Raw genomic sequence first — 15,439 nt, forward strand, 5'->3', positions numbered from 1 at the left:
GTGTCACACAACATATATAAGCACTGATATATCACGAATTATGCAGAGATAAAACTAACTAACCTGTTTTCAAGTCTAAGTGTCCGGATTACAGAGGCGACAGTAAATCGGCTTAGATTAGGCTGAACCCTCTGTCCAGCCTCTCATCGTCAAACCATGGTTGATAACATTTCATTTCATTAGAGAGTATTCTTCTTTGTCCACGTCCTCTCCCTCCAGCTCTACCTCTACCTCTTATTCTTCCTCTTGCTCTCACTCTCAGCCCAGCTCTTCCTCTTGCTCTCACTCTCTCCCCAGCTCTTCCTCTTGCTCTCACTCTCACTCTCACCCACCTCTTCCTCTTGCTCTCACTCTCAGCCCAGCTCTTCCTCTTGCTCTCACTCTCACCCCAGCTCTTCCTCTTGCTCTCACTCTCACCCCACCTCTTCCTCTTGCTCTCACTCTCAGCCCAGCTCTTCCTCCTCCTCTCACTCTCAGCCTAGCTCTTCCTCTTGCTTCCATGTTGGCTTCCATTGTTGCTGTAAGAGAGTACTCACCTGTGGTCTTTTTATAGTGCTAACATCCTGATTGATGAGCCAACAATTATGCTATCCGGTGTTTGGTCAGGTGGAACGTGTTTCTTGATCATTGGTCCATGTGTGAGGCCTTTTGAATATCAGTGTTTTAAACCTGCTAACACGTGACTTTATGTCAGACTCCTGTGTCTTACGTGGAGAAACGTGTGCAGTGGTTTGCAAAAAGTGCCATGTTGATTTGCAAATTGTGTGAAAAGCTGAAAACGTGTTTAGAGTTTTGGAGATTTGAGCCGATGTTTTGCTCTTTGAATTTGAGTGTGTTAGCAATCGAGAAAACTGTAAAATAACAATTTGCATGGAGATATTTGATCACAGATCATTAATCACTATCCGTTTTGATATATGATTAACCCTTTGGGTCATTTATCAAGGGAAATTACCAACACAAAATAATTTCTCCGTTTTGTGTACACTTAATATCATATATATTTAATATCATTATAATTTATACAACACTTTACTTTTGTAGACTTTGCCGTCGACTCTTCTACGTTGAGATGGACATTTTAAAATGTTTTTATGTATTTCATACACAACAATGATCAATTGATTGATCAAGAAAAATATCTGCGGATTAACTATGAAAACAATTGTAAATTACAAATTGTGCACCATAGTAAATCTCAATCAAATTCTACATCTCAATTTATTCTAGACTAACTTTCTACTCTAGTTTTAGTCCAGGAGCGAGTCCTTGAGTCCAGAGAAGAAGGTGTCACCAACATATTAAAATAAGATTAGCATTGTAGTGTCTGTATATTCTGCACGAGGGCTCACTGCCAAATAGCAACAGGCGGACCGCGGGCCGACCCAGACGCCGACCTATACGGACCCGGACCTATAATCAATACATTAATAGGGGATTTCAATTTTGACGGGGCGATTCTATTTTAACCGCAGCCGACAGGGGGCGAAAGAGACGAGTGAGCGATACAGGGAGAGAAACACAGAAGAAGAGACGAGAGAGCGGCAGAGAGGAAAGTGAGTGAAGAGAATAATTATCGATACAGGGAGAGAAGCGGAGAGGAGAGTGAACAGGCGTGTTAGCGGCAGACAGGGAGAGACAAATAATTACACATGGCGCTCTCCAAGAAGAGGAAAGTGGACAGTGAGAACAGAGCTTTTAACCCCGAGTGGACGGACTCATTCATGTTCATCCTGCCCACTGGGAGCACAGAACCAGTGTGTCTCATTTGTTCAGAGACCGTGGCGCTCATTAAAAGTGCCAAAACGACACTATGAGACAAAACACAAAGTCTTTGACCAAACATTCCCTCTCAAGTCAGAACTGAGCTCACAAAAAATAAGCAGTCTCAGAGCCCAATATGATCAGTCCACCAGGATCAAAATTAAAACTAAATATCGTTCCAGGCTAACCAATGAGCACCTGCATGTGCACATGAGAATGGCCCTGACACCATTTCAGCCCAGATTTAAACTCCTGGCAGGACAAGCTCGAGCTCTATTCTTGCACTGAACAAAACAAAGTGAGAGGGACTGCAATATAAGAGGGAAAGAAAGAGAAACTTTTAAACTGTTCAATTGTTATGATGTGTAAAGACTGATATTGTTCTATAATCGGCTGAAACTGTTAAGTCATGATGTGAAACGGTTAACAAAGAAAAAGGGACACTCAAGCTGCTGCTACACTTTATTTTATTTATCTAAAATTAAGCACTTTTAAGATGCACATATTTTCAAAAGCTATTTTATTTATTTTCTCTATTTTATTTTTAAATGCAGCCCGAGAGGAACATTACACATATTCACAGTATTTACTGTATATCTGTGTAGTTCAATTTTAATTGACAATAAATATTGTTGTTTTTTAATTGTACTTTCTTTATTTGATTGACAGTCAGTTGTTGATTACATGCAGACGTTGATGAAGCTGCAGCTACTTCAATATATATCACACTAATTCATAAAGCAACTTAGACATTTTGATGTTCCGGACCTTTGCATGGGGACATTTTCTCTAACTGGACCTCGTTGAATTTTAGTTGAATACCCCTGTCCTATACTGTGGACAATACCAGGCTTACATGGATACATTTGGGTGGAATATCAATTCAATGAAATCTATTTTAAGCTGTGAGAACCCAAGTCTGCCTCGCACTGACAGTTAGGGGTGTTACAGGGTGATTAACACTGTCAGAAATGTGTTGATTGAACTCCACAAAATGAAGCTCCAAGAATTATTGGGATTAATTATTATCACATTTTAATAAATGAAAGATCCAGACTGCATGTAATGTACCAAAAGTTATTTTCTATGCTGTCTGAGAGTACCTGATAAAGTCAGTTTCCTCACAGGACACTTGTTCAACTTTCAGACCACTCCCAACGACCAACAGCCAACATTTGCTGATAATATAAAAGCATGGTAAATATAATTTTCCAGGGTCTTATTTTGTGCAGCTAAATCAGCAGATGCTAGTTGTCAGAGCAACTTTCTTTCTGCCATAAGCCTATTACAGTCCTTTTTTGACGATTAATCTTTGATGTCAACTTAATTTGCCTTTTCTCACCTCAGCTAATGCATGAAACTGGAAAGGTAGTTGACTAATTCCAGGTGTCTACAGATGCAATTCTGTGTCTCCAATATGTATTACTAATGCTAATTCCTATGACAATAACTGTGTCACATTCAGTTCCATAATCACATATTTAGATATGTTTTCTCAAGGACAGTAACATATTAAGTTTGCAAATCAAATAACTCCTGAGCCATGTCAGTTGATAATGAATGGTTTTAGCCTAAACTGTGTTTTTTGGCTGCATCATTTCAGGATCTTAAATATCTATTAACATGTGGTTTTCACAGACACACCATTTCCTGACTAAATCCTAACCACATCCAATTTGTTTATCTTTTCCCTGTCAGCTTTGTGACTTTGAATCTCTCTCTCTAATGCCCCGGGGCGAATTGTCTGCAAATAAATGGGGATCCCGGTATTAAATTATGCTTGAGGAGAAAAGTAAATACAGAAAAACAATACAAAGATGCAGGGAGAGAAATTACTCAGCACATTTCTTTAAGGGACCCTATTATGCAAAGGCTAATATCCCAAAAGTCGCCCCCCCCCCCCCCCTCAACAACGAAACTCCTCCATTGGACTCTTTTGTTTACTTGACCTGACTATGACTATGCAACACTCAAGCCTCTACTGGTTAGCGCACACATTGTACGTGATCTCAAAGCAGGTGACCAATCACAACAGAGCCGGCCAGCAGACCAATCAGAGCAGACTGGGCTCTGGTTTCAGACAGAGGGTGAAAAGAGGTGCTGCAGCACAGGCAGTATCAGAACAATAAAGCATGGAGACATGTCACAGTAGAGGCACAAAACACAAATATGAAGACGAAAATTAGCACAATCTTTCCTCTATAATGAAAACACAGGCAGCAATGTCAAAGATAGCACATAAAACATCTCAGACGACAGAAAGCATTTTATTTTTCCTTCTTCAGTGAAACAATGGCTTACCAACTATCTATTCAATGCCACAATTTGAATTTATACCAAATATGTGATCATTTCAAGGTTAAATTCTAACATATGCTGTCTTTGGTACAAAAACTTTTCCAATTTCAGTTCTTGACACGCCCAGAGCTGTGAGGCAGAACATCACAGCCGATCTGAATTTCCCCTTCATCAAAGCCCACAGATCATCAGTGTGACAGAGTGGGACAGAAATCTTTCTAACAATCAATTGTGTGCCAGTCGGCATGTACACAAAACTAAATTCTGAATTTCATGCGCCGTTTCACTTGATAAAGAGAGGAATGTCGCCGCGCCAGCTTCTGTCATATGAACTCGCTAAATGGAAGGAAGGATGGGAGGGTGCCAGAGTGGCGTTGTTCTTTTAACACTGAGCCCCCTGCTGTGTTTGAACATCACAGTGATTTAAGGCAGCAAACATGCAGCATGCAGTACACAGAGCATATGAAGCCACTAATTTTCTTTGGAGGGGAGTCAGGGGATGATTGAAACATTCAGAAAACAACAGTTAGGTTTTGGTTTTGCTCTGTCGAAACGAAATGGAAGAAATGGGACGACTTTACTACCAACTTTACAGTCGTTAAATGCTACATTCAAAAGTGCTTTGGACCGCGTGCTCCCCTCCAGCTTCCTCTGTACCTCTTCGGAAGACCAGATTCCCAGTAGGTAGCTGGTCTCTTCAGTGGACCACTGCCGCTTGTAAGTTTTAGGTTTTCCATCGTTGTCTCCAAACTGGATAAAACGCGGGCTTTTTGTTGTTGTTAGAGGTTGATCCCGCCCCTGCCCCCGCCTCCGACGTAAGCGTGACATATGCGGTGCTTGCTTTCTAGTCCGACAACTTTTTGGTGCTTGAAAACGATCCGGATTCCGGAGCTTAGAGGCGGCTCCGCTGCGGTGTGAACAGGAAAAAACGGTGCTTTTCAAGCTCCAGCTCCGAACCGGCCCTGGAACCGCTTTGGTGAGAAAGGGGCATGTGAGGCTGCTTTAGTTTGAAGTCAAATAAAAAGCATCCTTTGATTTTGCTCCTGAAATCAATAAGCAATGTTCTGCAGAATATTCCTGGAAAAGCACAAACAAGAAAGGACTGTCCAAGAAACCTTTGCAAACTACACTGGTTGTAAGATACTGGAAATAATTTAATCATCTGTCTCATATTGTTTTTGTATTGCAAGGTTTTTATCATACTTTTGTGTCTATACAAGATACACCGCCCTTCACACTGGTAAAAAAAATCAATTTTGGCCAGAAAAAACATAATCTAACCTTAATATGAACTGGCAGTTCTACAGATGTTTTAAAATATATATTTCTCTTCTGTCTGGTGGAATCTATGATCATGAACTCAGATGATTAACACTTCACTGCTCTCAGCAAGACATATTTTCAGATGCAAGTGGACATGTTTGTCCTCCAATATATCCTCACTGTTATCTTTTGAACCTTGTGAAACATATGTCATGCATTTTATTAGCTCCTGAATTGGAAATCTATGTTTTTATACATCAGTGTGAGGCGATGCGGTAGTTTTAATGCCAAGATGTGGGCGGAGAGACAGTCGAGGTCTGAGCGTAGCCTTGGTCACATCATGAGCAGATAAAATACTTTGATTCGAGATATGATACTCAAAAATAAACTATTGACAGATGGTGTTTTATTCAAATACTACAAATAACCCAACTATCAAAGTATAAGAAAAACATGTGTTAATAGAAGAGGCTACAGGTCAAGGGGATGTGTTTTCATTTGGCTCTTTGATACTGTTCTAATAATATTCTCACACCTCTATTACTAATCCTTGTCATTTCTTCAGCTTGTCCAGGCTCTCTTGTAAAAAGCAGAAATGAGCTTCACTGTGATCATAGGAGACTAAAACAACTTCATTAACTCCTAATCTGAAAACCTTGATTGAGGATGCCATGCGGAAACCCAGAATCCTTCATATTTCAAACATTTTAAATAAACCTTCTGGGGGCTGAAAAAAAGTATTTGACTGTCTTTTGTGTTTGATTATTAAAACAGCTCAGTTTCAAGCCTCTCAACGATTCTGTTCTTGTATTGTTTTCTGAGGCGTGTTGGCAGACCGTCCCACCCTACAGGCCGATCATGCAGACTGCGTGGGGCCTCACCTTACGGAGGGGGCCTCATCTTGCGGAGGGTGCCTCATCTTGCGGAGGGGGCCTCATCTTGCGGAGGATGCCTTACCTTACGGAGGGGGCCTCATCTTGCGGAGGGGTCCTCATCTTGCGGAGGGGGCCTCATCTTGCGGAGGGTGCCTCATCTTGGGGAGGGGGCCTCATCTTGCGGAGGGTGCCTTACCTTACGGAGGGGGCCTCATCTTGCGGAGGGTGCCTCATCTTGCGGAGGGTGCCTCACCTTACGGAGGGGGCCTCATCTTGCGGAGGGTGCCTCATCTTGCGGAGGGGGCCTCATCTTACGGAGGGGGCCTCATCTTGCGGAGGGTGCCTCATCTTGCGGAGGGGGCCTCATCTTGCGGAGGGGGCCTCATCTTGCGGAGGGGGCCTCATCTTGCGAAGGGGTCCTCATCTTGCGGAGGGGGCCTCATCTTGCGGAGGGGGCCTCATCTTGCGGAGGGGGCCTCACCTTACTCAGGGGGCCTCATCTTGCGGAGGGGGCCTCAACTGAGCCGAAAATGCGGCGCACCAATGCGCTTATGCGGCGCAATTAGTGTGGCGCGGCACGGTTTCGCCGCTGCGAGGCTCCACTAGCACACCCCCCCCCCTGTCGACGCTCGCGAAACAGAGGGCCTCATCATATAACTTTGCGTGGGACCTCATGTTGGCCAGGGACGGGTGTTGGCAAACATCCAAAGCACCTCCTATCTACGCTTTGTAGATTTATACCTTGTAGAGTCAAAGGAAATACAAGTTTCATCCCGCCCTGTCTGGAAATTAAAGCTGCACAAAACAGACTGGATGTGTTGCAGGGATACAGAAAATACCCTCAATCTATTGAATGGCTAGATACAAAAAAAGAAGGTAACTGCATTCCCTTGCAATTCCATAAAAAAAGACATAAGATTACTGTTACGTTACAAACAAATGGGGATTACAAGCAGGATAACAGTGTTAGCATACATTTGAAGATCGATTTAAGGTATCATAGGTACTTTGTGGGTGAGGTGGTGCGGTTGTCTTTGAATCAGAAGGTTTTGGGTTCAATCCCAACCCCTGCAGTCTTCTTTTTGTCAATGTAACACCAATTGTCTCGGGAATGTGTGTGAATGTTAGCTTCCTTGAGCAGGTGGCACCTTGCATGGAGTCCCTGCCTCTGATGGTGTGAGATTGGGTAAATGCTGTATGTAAAAGTGCTTTGAGGAGTCGTTCAAAGACTGGCTAAAGCAATAAGTACATTATATTTACTGCCTGAATTTTCTTTTTTGTTTGCAATCAGGCTACTTTCATTCTTCTTTATGTTGACTATTTTGTTTTAAAAGCAGTAGCTGGACAGCTAATTTATTAAACAAAAATGCTGTGTTTGCTCTAAAATCCTGTATTAAACAAAAACAGCATTCGTAAAACACACGTGTGTGATTCTAAATATCTTGTTTTCTTCTTTTCTAATGTTACGTTCTGTTGTCTTACATTATAAACTTTAGCAAACAAATGTTATTGTCATTTATTTTCTTGGCATTTTTTAAAGGCAACTAGTAATTGTAATAGAATACATTTTGTTCTAATCACCCTCCCAACCCTTGTCTACTGGACAGTATTAGCATCTGCAGTATTTAGTAGCTATTGTTCTGAGAGTGCTGTGTCCTAATAAGCACAGCTCTGAGGTACAGATGTGCAGCCGCGGCACCATGGGGAGTCTAGCAGAGCTCTAAGGTCAAGAGAACACTTACTGTAGCACTGCCCTCTGGTGGAGGATCAAATGAGCTTTGATCACCACCCATGAGGCCTCTTTGCCTGTACTCACTTGAAAGTGTAATCACACTCATTGTAATACATGTGTTGTTGGAACTTTTAGCTATGAAAGAGTCTGATGACTAACCAGAGTCTGCTCCATGGATGGAACATTCCATGCTTCCGGTTCACAGAGTAATTACTTTAGATTTTATTGAGTACCACTTGTGGAATGAGTCAGCCATGTTAATAAACTCTGTGGCGAATAAACAGTCATTTCCGCTGTTGCACATGGTCAAACTGAGATGGTCAAAAAATACAGGGTCAAAGGCAGGGTCCCTGGGAACAACACAGTGCAGGATGCTTGTAAAATGAATTGATGTGAGCATAATGTCCTCAGTCAACTGTGGTCAAAGGTCGTCATCACTCAATGGGCATCTGAATGAATCAGAGCAGATGATCTTGTCACACATGAGCAGTGCGACTGATGTGTATGGAAATATGTGGATCCGTGCTTAATTAAACGTTTTTATCTGATGTTGATTTCAATCAATAAATCAATCAATGTTTATTTATATAGCCCAATATCACAAATGTTACATTTGTCTCAGTGGACTTCACAGTTTGTACAGAATATCAGTATGACAATACGACACCCTCTGTCCTTAGACCCTCACATCGTACAAGGAAGAACTTCCGAAGAAAACCCACAGTTTAAAGGGAACATGGGAGAAACCTCAGGGAGAGCAACAGAGGAGGGATCCCTCTCCCAGGACGGACAGACGTGCAATAGATGCCGTGTGAAAATTGAAAAGATAATACATTTGCAACATAGATAGACCAAATGTTTGGAAATGCATGTGTGTATAATAGGAAGGCAGGCAAGGCAAGTTTATTTATATAGCACCTTTCAACACAAGGCAATTCAAAGTGCTTTACAAAAAAATGAAAGACATTAAGAAAATGGCATTTAAAATCAGTCATTAAAAAGAAAAGATAATAAAATACACATTAAAAGAAAAAATACTTGGATAAAAGTTACAGTGCAGTTTAAGATGTGAATCCAAGAGGATATCCATCCAGGACCTATGATCCAGGACCACAGCCACGACTCAAGATCCAGGGCTCGCGATCCAGGACACAGGACCGCAGGATCATCCATGACTCCGGATCCCGGCGTATATAGACACCAAAAAATAATTCTCGTTATTTGCAAAGAGCAGCAAGCAGATCCTTAAAATCCTGTTCTTTTATTAGTTCAACTATAATCACAGCCGATAATTCCAGTGACGTTTCATTTCAGCAGTGGATTGTATTAACACAAAAGCAATCGCGCTTCTAAAGCTTTCCCGTTTTTCAAAAGCTGCCTTTCTTACTTTATGAGCTGTGTGAAGCTACGTGGCAGTCCCTCAGCGTTTCAACAATATCCTTCCAGAGTGTAAGAAGAGGCTCTGGTAAGAAAGATTATGCAATGTGCAGCATGAATGGTCTCTAAATCACTGTTTCAGAATGAACAAGATGGCCTCCTGCGGGCTTCTATCGGACCCTGATGACTTGAATGATATTGGCGGTGAAGTTTGAAAGGCGGTTTTGTTCACACAAATGGTCAGCGTGCCACAGAAACACTTAGAAATGTTGACTGGACATAACAATATCCTTCTTTTCTTGTCTCTTTCACTCTCGTAGGATATTGATGTGGAAGATCTAAGAGGCCCAAAACATGGCCTCTCCTTACTTGAACCCAGCAGCAGGGAACATTTTGAAAGAGGGTGCTGTCGTGATGAACTGAAGCACCCGCCTCGGGCAGCCTCTGGCCCAATTTATGCACTTTAAGTTCCAAAGTGCATCTAAAAACGTTTAACTTCATTCAACAGGCTATGTTGAAAATCTGTTGAGAGGTGAGCTGACCCAGAATATACCTTCTTAAAAAATGGCCCTAACAAATGCAATGTTTAAAATTAATTTATAAGGATGAAAATGTGTCATATGCAAATGCTTTATTAAATACATTTACATCAGTTTTTAGTAAACACTGAAACAATTGATATTTCATTGTACGAAAGCCCTGAGCCCTGAAAGGTGAAACTATTTGTTTGTTATGTACACTGTACAGAGTGCCGGACACACACAAAGAACAGAGAGCACTGTTAATCTAAGAACTATAAAATAAAAATCACTTTTGGTCAAATCTCACATTTTATTTCTCGCATGTAGCCCTAATCGTCTTCCTTCACATTGATTTCCCCAGCAGTAGTTTCACCTTCTGGGCAGCTTATGATGGCATTGCTTTAAAATTGATCTGCTAACTTCACAAGTTAGCAGATCAATTTTAAAGAATGCATTTTACTGAAGATGTCACACTCCCAGGTTTATGTCACGGGTTTAGTGTTGTCTGTCTGGTTATGGGTTTTGTAAGTCTGTTCATTCGGTGTTTTGTCTTCCTCCTTGTGTTTTGTCTGGTCCTCCTCCCTGTCGTTAGTTTTCCCTGGTGTGTCTGATTGTCTCATTGTGTTCACCTGTTGCCCTTGTGTGTCTCCCTCCCCTGCCCAGCTGTGTCTTGTCCTGTGATTACCCTTCTGTGTATTTAGTCTTCCCCTGTGTTCCATGTCGGTTCATTGTTTCCCCTCCATGTTATTCCACGGTCTGTGTTCCTTGTGCTGCTCGTTTGTTTTGGATCTTTTGGATATTGCCTTTTTTTGCCACAGCTTTTATTATTTAATAAAGCTCGCTTTTCGTTAAATTCTGCATTTGAGTCCTACCTGCTTCACCCAATCGTAACAGAAGAGAAGTACAGATGATTGTGCTTTGAGTCTATTAAACCAACATTATTACTTCCATTCTTTTAACATGTTACTTTCACTCAAACAAATGACTTTCTCCAAATCAAGCTTCTTAAAGCAACCATTGCTCTATACATTTAATTAAATGTAACCGGGTGAGTGTATGTTGAAAAGTGTTTATGTGTGAGTAGGCGTCGTGTGAAATCAGCACCCACTCCTTTTTCCCGCCAGCCTTGTAACTCAGCTCTATGAATACACCAATGTTGAGCCAATTTATTTTATGTGTGTGAGTTATGGTGTTTTGTTATTTTTTTCTCCCAGCAAACCTTGGCTGTCTCTCTCTATATCGCTACATCTCTGTCTCTTCATCTCACTCCTTCTTTCCTGTTCTTCCTCCCTTTCTCCTCACTGCACCAGGGCCATTGTAAAACACTGGCCTCAGTCCCAAGCCCTCAGGAGGCTCAGGGGCTCAGGGTTGACTGATCGCTGGATTTCACCACAGGCTCCAGGAACGGGGATTGTTCAAGAAGCTTTTCCTTCCCACTGAGACCCCTGTGGATTAAGGATTCCTGGCTTCTGTTGCAATAATAAGGCCTCACACACTGGCAAAAGAAAATACTGCAGTAAAGCTGTGCACTGCTTCATTTGTCGATGCTCAGCAGCGCCACATTTAGCCACTAATAGTTTATTTCCTTTTTTATTATAATCATTTTTTTATAACATTCAGCAGTGGTCTGGTACCTCAGAATGAAATGCTTTGATTGGTCAACAAGGATGTACAATGGTAATTATTAAGTTGTAAAAGTGCCATAAAACAGGTGATATTTTCAAAATAATAAGCATTTTAAAAGCAATATTATAGGCCTATTAAACATATTGCTTTAGAAATATCAGGCAAGCTTTCTTATTTGAGTTCTGAGCTTTATAGGGAACAACAACATAAAGAAATGAATGTAGTCTTTTTATTTAAGTGAAAATCTTTCAGTAAGTACATTAGACTGTAAAGGTTGTAGCTAAGACTCACGCCCACATACATACACCAGTGCACATAGTAACACACGGATGACTGTATACATCACATACTGTAGGCCAACACTAGCTTTGCAGAAGCTCAACTGCTCCGCAAAGATCCATATGTTTCCCACGTCCATCTTTTCAAACACTTTATTACTCACTTAGCACTCTCAGCTAAGTGCCAATGGGTTTAATCATAAAGCAAAAGTGAGCCAAATGTAATAACATAAAATAAACTTGAGTTACGGCCCGTCCACACAGCGGCTTCCAACGCTTCTGCCCATTCACTTTGAATGGGGTGACGTCACTTTTTGCCGAACTGCATTGTGGGAAGCAGAGCGGAGCTTTCCTGGCGGCTGGAAAAGTTGAGCAATGTTTAACTTTTGAAGCTTCTGAAGCTTTCGGTGGAAGCGTCAGTCAATCAAATCATATGCCAGTACAAGATCTAGCCAATCAAACCGCTGCTTGTGTGTCAGGGGCGGGAGATTCATGTGATTGGTTGTTGGTCGAGCTTCAGACACGCCCGCCGGCAAGCTTTTTCCAAAGCCGCTGTGTGGACGGGCCGTTACTGTAATGTGTTGCACAGCTCTACTAAGAAGAGAGTAGTAAGTAAAACAAATGAAGAATTAGACTGTTGTAGTCAAACGTTTAGCTAATCTTTTTTATGACTGATAGGTATACTAACTAGGTCTACATAATATTCATAAACTCTTTAAGGCCTCATCAGTTCGATAAGTCATAAATGCACAATTTGAAATAACATTGTATTATATAATATATGTATCTTAACTAACCCTAACCCTAGCTGCATAATGTAAGTAGTTTTGATGCCTAAACACTACCTTGTAACATAAAAGTTGTTTCCTTGAAACACGGAAGTGTATTTTGCAAAAGACGATGTATTCATGAAATGAAAAAACGTACTCCATACAAGAAAGTATCTCATAGGACCTCCATCAACAAATGATAGATAAGTATCCATTAAATAAGGACAACTATAAATAACTTAATTGGCTGTGTGCAAACATTTCTGTCAACAGAAAGAAAAAGAGAAACTTCCAAAGAAAGAGAAATAGAGCCAAACTGATTTGCAGCCTCTAATTGTATAAACAGACTAATGTGAGGACAATAGTGATCTTCATCAGTGTCGAAATAGACCGTCACATGATGCTTAATATGCCTTCATAGTCTGCCAAAGTAAATAAATCCACTTTACAACCCCCCCTTCCCTCCCTGATTATGGCAAGCATCAGTGGTCTTATGGAGCCTCTGTCACAATATGTAGACCTCTTGGTGACTTCAATGAAGGTCTAGAAATCAATCAGTGTGCTTGAGACCCTCTTACTCCTTTGAAGTTATTGTCCTTTAAGAATAATGTTGGATTCTAGTAGAAAATAAGAAATAAATATATGACACTCATGAAGAGGAGAAGCAGCAAAGATGGCCGGATTGGGAGGAAGCCACTTTCAGCTGCCTCCACACGGTGGGCTCCTTATGTGATGTTGATTGGCTCAGGTACAGTAGCAGCTCTTATTGCTAATGACATATTCATGCTGCTGCCATTGGGCTGCAGCTCCAGATGGCTCTCTGCAGTGTTTTTGAGGCCACAGCCTTCTTCATGCAAATTATTGGCAAAGGCAGACCAACGTTAGCTCTTTATGGAAGTTAGATTTCATTAAGCCCATTGATTACATTATTGTCGAGTGCCTCAAACTGTCACGATCTGTCTGTGTTGTGTTTTGTCTTGTCTCGATCTGTCTTTGGTTTTCTGTCTGCGTTGTGTTTTGTCTTGTTTAGATCTGTCTGTGGTTCCCTGTCAGTTTCCCTGGTGTGTCTAATTTACACGATTGTGTTCACCTGGTGTCCCTGTGTTTTCTCCTCCCTCCTCACCTGTGTCTTGTTTGTGTGATTAGTCTTGTGTGTATTTAAGTTCTGTTTTTTCTGTCTGTCTTTGTCGGTTCGTCTTGTGTTATGACCTGGTCTTCGGTGCGTGTTCTGTGCTGTCTTTGTTTATAGTATAGCTTTGAAATAAAGGAGATATTTTTGACACTTTAATCTGCATTTGGGTCCTGCTTCCTGCACACACCGTAACACAAACAGCCATGGCCTCATCCTCATCATGCTGTCCTTTTAGCCCTACAATAGGCTCTGTGCACAAGATGACGTCTATCAACTTCCGGCGGCTGGGTGGGCGGCTGAGTACTTCCGGTTTGAGTACAGAGTTTTGACAGCTTGACAGTTTGTCGTGACACACCAAGAGCAAGAATGAGCAGATTTCGGGGTAAAGAAAAGCGATTGGCCTTCCAGCGGGTAAGAAAGTTTGAAAACTAGTTTGAAAAACACCTTTCATTTGGGGAAGCTAATTTAAGAAACAAAACGATGTCTAACATGAACAATATTACATTCTTAGATTTGCCACATACAAGCATTTCCTTGCCTTTTGGAAATTGGTGGAGCCAGCAGCCAACACCAAGATGGTGCGGATCACATTACATTACATTACATTTAGCTGACGCTTTTATCCAAAGCGACTTACAATAAGTACATTCGACCAGGAAGACACAACCTTGAAGAAAACAGAATCATATAAGTACATCAGGTTTCATAGAGCCAAACATTTCAAGTGCTACTCAACTGGCTTTAGATAAGCCAGTCCTTTATTAGTATAAAAGTGCTTCGTTAATAGTTCTAACGCTCGAAGTGGAGTCGAAAGAGATGAGTTTTCAGTTTGCGCCGGAAGGTGTGCAAGCTATCTGCTGTCCTGATGTCAATGGGGAGCTCATTCCACCATTTAGGAGCCAGGACAGCAAACCCACGTGTTTTCGCCGATGGGAACTTGGGTCCCCCTCGCAGCGAGGGCGCAGCGATTCGTTTGGCTGATGCAGAGCGTAGTGCACGCGCTGGGGTGTATGGTTTAACCATGTCCTGGATGTAGGAAGGGCCAGATCCATTCGCAGCATGGTAAACAAGTACCAGTGTCTTGAAGTGGATTCTAGCAGTTACGGCCCCTACACACGGCGGCGTGCGTTACCGCTTGGCGGTGGGCGTGTCTGAAGCTTGGGGATTTTTTACGAACAACGCAACCAACAACCAATCACATGAATGTCCCGCCCCGGACATACAAAGCAAAGCATTCATTCTACATCCATGCTGGCTAAATATACTGTCTATGCTTGCTAGCTGTCCATTCAAACGAAGTACACTGGATATAAACTCCCCAAAAAGGCGAAAACCTACCAGTGTCACCCACTGTCTCTGCCACCTCCCCCCATGCCTGGCTCCTCCGGTTTGTATTCATGTATGTAAAGAGGGACTGGTCATATAGTACCGCCACGATCTTTTTCTCCTCCATTTTTTTACATATGGGAAATAACTGCGGCCTGGCTCTCCCAACATACACGCGGTTTGATTGGCTAGCGCTTGTAATGTCAGATTTGCATACACGGGATTTGATTGGCTGACGCCTCCGTCGAGGCGGCAAAAGTAGAACATTGCTCTACTTTTGCAGCGAGCACCGCGAGAGAAGCTACGCTTTGCTCCCACAATGCAGTTCGGCGAATCGTGACGTCACCCCATTCAAAGTGAATGGGCAGAAGCGTTGAAGCAGCAACGCACGCCGCCGTGTGTAGGCTCCGTTACCGGAAGCCAGTGAAGGGAGCGGAGGAGCGGAGTGGTGTGGGAGAATTTAGGAAGGTTGAAGAC

Source organism: Gymnodraco acuticeps, unplaced genomic scaffold (genome assembly GCF_902827175.1).
Source record: "Gymnodraco acuticeps unplaced genomic scaffold, fGymAcu1.1, whole genome shotgun sequence".
Classification (NCBI taxonomy): domain Eukaryota; kingdom Metazoa; phylum Chordata; class Actinopteri; order Perciformes; family Bathydraconidae; genus Gymnodraco; species Gymnodraco acuticeps.